Raw genomic sequence first — 9,191 nt, forward strand, 5'->3', positions numbered from 1 at the left:
GGGGGGGGGGGGGGGGGGCATTAATACAACACAACCCTTCTCCCAGGGAGACAGCTGAAAGGGCAAAGATCTTCAAAAGAAGCAAAAGAAGATCTTCAAAGAGCAAAAACCTCTTCAGAAGCTACAGCATCTTTCTTTGTATCTCAGACTACTAGAAAAATGTAACACACTTACATGTGCACTTGCCCCTCTATGCAAGTACCTACATGACTGCATCCTTCCACACCAGTACTCATGTCCCTAAACACAGGTGGATGCATACAAAAGACACATACACTTACAAACATGTATGCCCAGGAAGATACCTAATAGGAAAAGTCAACCAAATGATACACATTCAAACATTTCAAAATTAGGAGCTGCAAAAATGTGGCTTTGCATTAATGCAAAAGGAGGGAGGCAGGGGAGAGAGGGAGGAAGAGATTTCAAATTTAGCATATCTATTGGGATAAGGATTTTTCAATGCAGCCTGAGGAATGAGGATTTGAATTCCCGTGGGTAGATATAAATGCAAATATAGATATATGCACACACATACAGCCCAGTCTACTAAGTCAAATTATACATAAGAGGTCAGAAAAATCGAGTAAAGGATGTTGTAAAGGGTCTCCTTTTGCAAAGGTACACAGTCCAGATCTTTTCTAAGCATTCAGAGAAGTTTAATGACTTGTGAGAGACAACAAGAATCGATCGCCACCAAATTGTCTCTTAGAATTGGGTTACAATGGCCATTACACCCTCTCTTGTATGTGCTCCTCACTTAGTAAGTAAGCATCCCCGCAAGCAGTGTGCCTGGAGGAAGAGCAGGGTACACCACAGTCAGCAGAAAGGAGAATGGGCCCTTCCTGTACCTAGGACACTTTGATCTTAGCTTTATTCAGCAAATGGCTTTCTCCTTTGATCCTGATGCAGCAAACTCCAATCATTAATTAGAACGGATGTTCCATTTTTTTTTTGTTGTTCCCTATCAGGGAACCAGCCAGCAGAACAGTGTTTTGGCTACAGAACCTCTTTTAGAGTTTCTTCATATTTCCAGGACCAAGTAATTATTCTGGCAACGGATCTCTCTGATTTAATTTTTGATGGCTCACTTCTGCTTTTCCAAGTAGCACACTCAGCTCCCTCCCCTGCATCCACGAAGGAGTCCATCCAGATAGCTCATACATCATGACCCAAGCATGTAGGGCCCAGTCCCGCGCCCAGCATTTGCCTCCCTGATAGGTATGAGAAGGAAGCAGATTCTGCAACATGTTTGCCAGCTGCCCTACAAGAGACTTCAGAATATACCAGATGCAGTGAAGCTGAAAAACATGGGCACATCTTAGCACACCGATTCATACTAAGCTGACTGAAAATACTCCCAGCTCCTGCTCACTGCCACACTTCTCTGTCAGAGATCACCAGCAAGACCAGCAAATTACCTTGGCTGACAGCCCCGTGAGTGAAAGGAGGACCTCCACTACCATCACTTCACATCAAAAAAACAGATTATAGCTTGAACAGCTGATGAACAATCACCAGCCCATGTCACCCTGATGACAGATGGTCACAGACCACAGGGCCCTCAGAGGCTGTGCCTTTAGGAATCACTATGGTCAGGTTGCTGAAGTTGTGCTAAGGGCACATCCTCCTCTACTGCTAGATCATCCCTCCTCTACATCCCCAGCACCTGGTTTTCACAGGCAACCACGCTCAGCAAGATATCTGGGTATCACTGGCTGGGCTGCAGTACAATGCACAGAGATGGTCTCCCCCCACCATATTTAGCTTAGGACCACAGAACAACAGAAGTTTCTCTGGAGGGCCATTCATACCATCAAAGTAAAGCTCCTGCCCTGCCTCACCTTCTGGAGGACACTCTACTTTGCTAGGGCCCCCAAGGGTTGATAAGTCACAGCATTTGACTTTGCTAGCAGCAACCTCCTGACACTGAATGGCATGCACAGCTGGGCTAGCAGGACTTTGCATATGCAGAGGCCAAGGTACAGGTTGGTTCTGCAGTGCTGGCAAGCCAGGCAAGCCAATGGCCAGAGGAGAAAGGAGGGAGGGAGGTGTGAAAGGGATGAAAAAACCCCTCAGCTGCATGCATTCTGCACCTCCAGACCTCAAGCGAAAACATGCAGAAATGTGTGTGGATGGGGGGAAAATCAGAATAAAGCTTCAAGCTGTATCAGCTTGCATCCAAAACCCAGGGAATGGCTCCCCCCTGTCCCAGCGCAATTAGCAATCCTGTTGCCACGTGCTGGGGAAGATGCCTTTGGCAGTATGACATTTTGGGTCTCTCTTTAGAGAGACAAAGATGAGGTCACTCAAAAGTTCCGAGAACAGGGTAGGAACACAGTGTTCGATCTTACAACTGCAGACAACTGAGGGAGAAACTGCAGAGCAGCCTTTTTCCTGAGATGAAAGGAAAATACAAGTCACTGTGCCTTTGGCCTGCCTCACATCTCTGAGTCTGGGACCAGAGCTGCCTTCTGTGCTAAAGGAGAGAAATGTCTCCCACCCCAAATCAGCTGAGATACATTGCCAGCTCACCACACTGAGCAGCAGCAAAACCTCCAGCCCAGGAAGGAGTGACTCACAGCTGGAGGAGACAGAAACAGATGCAGGGAGTACTTCTGCCACAGGATCTGTTAGTGCAGCAACCATTCAAAAGCCCCTGAAGGATCATGACATGCAGTTGCAAGCACTGATAACACTGAATTTATCCAGCATGATATGACAGCACCCAAACAGGCTGCTCAACAAGCTGCCTGAACACTGGTCTTGCCCGTTCTCACCAGGGCCTGAGCATCCTCCTGTCATTCTAGATGTGCTACACTTGCTAGTTCAGAATCTCTCTAACCAAAAGCAGTATTTACCCAGCCTAGTCTCTGAAGGCAGCTTACAGTAGATTCCACCCTGCTTATGGAACCAGCATCACCAAGCGCTCCAACAAGAGCACAGATCTGAGTTAACACCTAGCTAGGCTGAATTATTTCCAGTTTACTAAGGAACTTCTACCATGGAAAAACTTCCAGCCTTCTGCAGGACGGGCATCTGGGACAGATGCATGATGTCATAGACTGTACCCAAGGGCCAATGTGCCCTAGCACAAACTTTCCTGGGGAGGATTGCTTGGCAGAGACCTCCTTGGAACAATTCTACTGGAAGCTGGAAGCAAAGGTCAGAAGAAGGGAGGGCACCACCATGCTATAGCCCTTCTGCTAGCTCACAGCAAGGAGAAGGCAAACTTTGGTCCAAAGATATCCGCAGGAGGATTGACTCCATGCCCCAGCTTGTGGGCACATGTTCTATAGGGAGCCTTCCCTGAGAGGCTGTGGGGCACACTAAGCACCCAAGAAAATGTTAGGCTCCTGTCAGAAAGGAGAGACAGAGACATTCTAGCATAGCTCCCAAAAGAATCTTGTCTAATTTAGCCTTTAAATTCCCAGACAATGTGCTGTGCAGCACAGCTTAGCAGTCTGGTCCAGTACTCAGTAGACCCTGTTTTCTTGTAATTCCCATAGCTCTCACCAGTGGTGCCTCCGGGTCCCTGCCCCTCCCTCTCTACAACACAGCCCTGCACATCACACTTGCCAACTTTGTCCCTTCCCCTCGCCCTGTCCAGCTCTTTCTGCACTATCCCCATCACAATGATGGACAAGCGCATAGCTCAGAGCTAAAAAGAGAAGTTGTAATTGGACAGAGTTTGGCCATTTTGTTCTCTGAAACATCTACATTAAACTTCAGATATCTCAGACACCAGACTCAGAATTTATTGGGAATAAGCCCATTCCCTTTATTTGAACAGGTACAATATCCCAAAACAAGGCTCATGCTGGCTTTTTCTGACTCACAGGTCTATCAGTGGGACAGTAACCTGACACTGTATAAGGCAAAATAATTTCCAACTCTTTCCTTCCTAACTTTGCTGGCTCTGCAAGACAGATGGGAACAAACAGCAGGAAAACTAACACACGGTTTTAAAGCAAGATCTCCATAACATTGGAGTTAAACCTACACTGACACTAACTTTTTCTCTGAGGTGTGTACAGTGTTACTCTCTCTGTTAAATGCAGGTCAAAAGCCAAGTTAATCGCTAAGCTCCTTTATCCCTGGGAGAAATCATCAGACAAAACTGGTGGTTTCTAGACATGCCTTCAGCATGGAGCCTCCCAAGTAAATAGATCCATTTTACCACAGTAAGAGCAATCTCAGGATTGATGCCCACCCTGTAGGATATGCGGGCTAGTAGGCACTAATCCAGGGAGAAAACACAATGTCACGATCTTGAACTTGAGCCCTGCAGTGTTTCATGCCAAGAAGTAGACCAGCTGATAGGGGACATTGGCTACATGTAAATCTGTGCTGATCACACCGACCCTTCTCCCTTACCATTTGTAGTCTCATCTGAACTAGACAGAAAGCTAACAGTGAAAATTCCTGCTGACCCATTCTGCTCTGGCCTCAGCTGTTAGCCTGGTGAATAGCAGTCACTACCAGCCCTGCCATCCTCCCTTTTAGAAGTGGGTCTTTCTCTGCAGGCCAGCTAGGAGCTGGATTTCAAACAACTGTCTGATTGAGATGACATGGAGCACATTGTCCTGTCCCTGACCTCCCCAACCTACAGCCATAGGGGGGATAAAAACTGGACTTTAAGACCAAAAAAAATGCAGGGAAGCTTTCAGCTATACATACTTCAAGAATGGTGTCAGTTCCCTCCCATGTCCTTGTTAGAGGAGTTGGACTAGCTCTTGCAGGGGTGGAAAAGGGGCTCTCATAACACACTGAGGAATTTGATTCCTTGCCCATTTCTGGCACAGACTCCATGGGTCCTGCTAAACAAGTCACTCAGCTCCAGGTATCCTCAAAGGGTCCCTATTAGTGCGAGATCCTCATTTGCTCAGGTTTAGAACTCAAGGGTTTGATTTGCTGAACTGCTGAGCATTCAAACCTGCTAGGGAAATCGAGAGGGGCTGTTCTCTCCATGTAGCAGAGATCGCATTATGTTAAGCTCCCTGTGTAACCTGAACGGTGCTCTTCCAACAGATCTTAACGCTTGTGTTTAATTAGTTACAGTCTTGAGATGCAAAAGAGGTTTTTGAACTGTGAGAAGAGCATAGTGTTAGAGCAGCTTCCTAACGAGTGCAATGTGGGAACAAGAACCCAAATCTGGTTTACAGATGCCATGGTGATAGGAGGGTCAGGGGCCAGATAACCCAAATGGTCCTTTCCAACTCTGAAGTCCCGCTGTGCTCCCAGTACTGTCTTCTCTTCTGTGTCTCTATCCAGCCTGGCTGGAGCTGCCAGGAGAGCTGCCTTCTTCGCAGCTCCTGCTAGCTGGAATGGTTGCCTTGTATCTCTGCTGCCTCAAATGCAGTATACATGCAAGTTAGAGATAAAAATCCAACTGCATTGTATTATAGCAAGATTATAAAAATAGGAAGGGACATTGATAGGAACAAAAATAGCATCTACAATGACATTAGCTAGGATAAAACTAATCAATCGCTGTGCTCTGGGGCATTCATTAATCCCCTCTCCATGGTATAGTGTTGCACAATTAGGTACATTATGGAAAGTTTAACACTTCCCTCCAATGTATGCGACATTGCCTGGAAACAGAGACTGCTGTGATCTGAGCTGGCAGTCCTTGAATTCACAGCATTTGCAGAGGACTCAAGGAGCAGCTGCACTATTGAGGTTGGGGAATTTGTTTGCTTTAGCAGATGAGCAAGACCAGAGGGGACCCAGAGAGGATCAGGAACTCACTCAAGTGCTCACTCATTGCTCCTCTGAACTGAAAGAAGGGAGGGGTGCATAAACCTAATTCAGCCCACTCTACGGGACCATTTGGTGTCAACTTTGTCCCTTCCTGGCTGTGCCCAGCATCAGAGTCATCAATGACTCATCCCCCCAGGACACAGGTGGGCAAATCAGGAGCATGCAATCTGTCTACAGAAGATGGCTGAAGGCCACAATGAAGCAGCATACCCAAGATACAGCCAGGGTGGTGTGCCCTTGCAACAGGGTGCCAGTCATTTCTTTCCCTCTTCAGGTTCTCCAGAGATGCTTGAAGCACCATTTTCCAAATCACAGGCACAGGCAAGGAGCAAAATGAAAGTTTAGCTGGGCACAGAAAGGTATCTCCCTATTTGTTGTCTTCTACAGAGTTGAGGCTGGCAGTCCCTCCTCCTTCACCCCCTAAGTGCTGTGATAGATTAGCTCTAGGGAATCCTGCCACAGGAACCTAAGAGGTTGTCATCCTCTACTGTTTGCCTTGTCACTCAGCTCAAGGTTTTTGCCCAAAAACTAGCAAAAGCACAAAGGAAAATATGCCTCCATCTCACAGCTAGGCATTAGTTAGCATAACTTGAAGGTTTAAAGACAGGCTAACTTGCTTTGCCATGAAAGAGGAAAGCTGCATTGCAGGCATGCTGTTCTTCTTACTGCTACAGTGGAGACATCATCCAACAGTAATGAATGTCTAGGGGCGGGAACATTTTAAATGACCATGGCCAGTTACTTTAGCCGAAGTGACTTGGGAATGAAAGCTTATCAAATGTTCAGGCAAGCACATTTAAGGTGGGAAGCTCAGCTTGAGTTTGCAGAGAGCCTGCAACAACAGCCCAGAGCTGCAGACTTTCCTATTCATCTAGCTCAGATGCTGAAATAAACCTCCCACATCCCTCCTCTTAATTATCTCACTGCTTGTCACAGCACATCAGAAAGGAAAATGCACCTTTTACAGCAAGATATGTATCTACGTTTCCTAAAAGAGGGAAAAGGTACAGAACTGACTGAGAGCAGGGAAGGCATACACTGGTTTCATTTTCCTAAAGCACGTTGTAAAACCTCGCAGGAGCCAGCTCTTAACCTTTGGGAAGCACTGCCATGGCCAGTCACTGTCTTGGAAAGCATACTCAAGCATCCCCATGGGTATCTGTAACCACACCTGAGGCCAGCTGAGCCCACAACATGCAAAATACAGGATAAGGGTGCATGGGATGAGAGCTGTATGTAACTTGTTTAACCCAGAGCAGGAGTCTAATTAGAGGTCTTCCCAGGATCTAAAAGCAAAAACAGGCTCGGGTTCCCACCCTGTCCATCCCATTTCTTTGCTAGTATTCTCCTAGCACAGCCCCGTGAGCAGAGATGTGTCACACTGTGGAGCAGCGCCAAGAGCTTGGCAACATCATGTGACATTGCTGCACAGCCAAGTTGCCTCTGTCGGGAGAAGGTATCCACTGGTGCCTCTGCAAGGGAAATGTATCTGCTCCCAAGACTGAAGAACAGAGAATCAGGGTCAGGGAGCTGAAATTAAAACAGGTCGGCAAAGCTCTACTAAGACGCTCACTCCTATTTTCTGTTTGCCGAGCCATAAAAAATACATTAACGGCCCAGCAGCTTTGTAAATGATTTATGGTCAAAAGAATAAATTTCTTCCTTCTCTCCTGGTTACAAAAAAGAAAAAAAGAAAAAAAAAAAAGCACAACATAGTGATAAACTGCTTAATAAGGGAAAACAACTTGAGATTTAAATATGTTCAATGGTATATTGAGTGGAAAGGACAGAGCCCATAAGGAGTAAGATTAAAGCCCAGGAAGGGAAGCTGGCAGAGAAGAAGGCAGGATGGGCAGGCTGGAATATACATCTTGTGTGTGGTGGGGAGAGGCAGGAGCACAGGGTGCAGCTGAATGGGAAAATAGGTGGGCATGGGGGAAGGAGAACTGGCTCATCAGTGACTTTTAACACATTAATATAGAATGCATTGAGAGATATGCGTTCTGCCTATCCCTCCACCTCCTGCCACCATTACAGGACAAATGCCATTGAAACACAGACTGCAAACTCCCACTTGAGTGGCTTTTTGACCTACTCTGACACAACCATCATTAGGTCTGCAAACTCCCACTTGAGTGGCTTTTTGACCTACTCTGACACAACCATCATTAGGTCTATCTCCAGTACAAATAATCCCAACCTATGGTTCAACTACTTTTAAGAAAAGCACCAAGTTCATCCTCTCCCAAACTGAGGAAGAGCAGAGGGTGATGGACAGAGAAGAGAGTGCTTGGCCTGTTGGGCCCAGGCTGGGTGATGCAGGGACATGCTGCTGTGTGGCTCCTACCCTGCAGACACAAGGAACCTCAGCTAGCCACATGAAACTCAGGCTTTGGTGCTGCTGCTGCATCTTCCAGAAATGACAAGGCAGCAAGGTAACAGGAACACAATGCACCCATCCACCCACCCAGATGTTGACGGGCTCCACCACAAACAGGAGTGCACCCATGCACTAAAGGATGCACGTATGGCACAAAGCTACCGAGGTCACGTCAGGGCTCGGATCAGCAGTAAGCACTCCAAGGAGCTGGGACTTCTTATGTGAGAAAGTTCCCTGAAAGGGGGATAGTGAAGGCTGGGCCATATTTAGATCAGGCTGGAGAGGGGCCAAGGGCAGCCCCAGGAAGGAGAGGTTGGAGGAGAGGAATGTGGTGCTGCAGTAGCAGCCTGGGAGCTGGGATTGGGGTTAAGGAAGTGCAGGGGGCCATGGACAGCAGGGCCTGGGGGTAGGAAATAACTCCCCAAGAAACGGCCCCACTTCTCTGAGCCAAATTTAGAGGAGCTCTCACAACAATTCCTGGGGTACCCACCTTACCTGCCTCCCCCCAATACCAGGATATTCCAGCACCATCATCACCCCGTGGTTGGTTAGGATGGCCTATGGGGAGTTATGATGGGCTGGTCCCTCAACAAAGGGGTGCCTAAAACAAAACAAAATAAAATCAAGTTATTTAAAATAAAATCATTCCCATAAGCATAATCCCATTCTCCTTGAAGTCAGGAAGGACTGTCACCAGGATGAGTATCAGATTCTTAAAGGATCTGGTCCAGCAGCCCTCAACTTTTGGCTGAGGCAATGCCAGCAAGTTGGCTATATGCTTCCCACCCCCATTTTGTGTATTGTGTATGGAATGCTCTCATCCTGTGGAGTATACAAGCTTTGCAAGTAAAAGGATATTCTGCAGATGTTCTTCAGGGTTTACCGTGCCTTTAAGCTCCCCTAAAAGTTTTCCTGCTTTGTGACTTGACTGTGAGTCCTACTACTCCTGTGCTGCCAGCTGCATGGCCAGCCCTCTGCCCGCAGCCACCTGGCCAGACACTGATGCCTGGGCTGATTTGATATGACCTAGAAGCTGTCTCTTATA

The 9,191-nt window shown here is 47.2% G+C and overlaps 1 protein-coding gene across 5 annotated transcripts in view; it reads right to left on the bottom strand.

The window, feature by feature from the left end:
• IGSF11 (immunoglobulin superfamily member 11) overlaps positions 1-9,191 on the bottom strand; it is a 99,075-nt gene that overhangs the window by 10,566 nt on the left and 79,318 nt on the right. The window contains exon 1 of one of the 5 annotated variants that reach the window (XM_026851408.1): positions 6,838-6,845. The exons of the other annotated variants lie outside the window; for them this stretch is intronic. The gene's annotated coding sequence lies outside the window, so the exon portion shown is untranslated. Of the gene's footprint in view, positions 1-6,837; positions 6,846-9,191 lie in introns of those variants that run through there. 5 annotated transcript variants of the gene reach the window in all.

The sequence above is a fragment of the Athene cunicularia genome (assembly GCF_003259725.1).
Source record: "Athene cunicularia isolate RWA chromosome 1 unlocalized genomic scaffold, athCun1 chr1_part1, whole genome shotgun sequence".
In the NCBI taxonomy this organism is placed as follows: domain Eukaryota; kingdom Metazoa; phylum Chordata; class Aves; order Strigiformes; family Strigidae; genus Athene; species Athene cunicularia.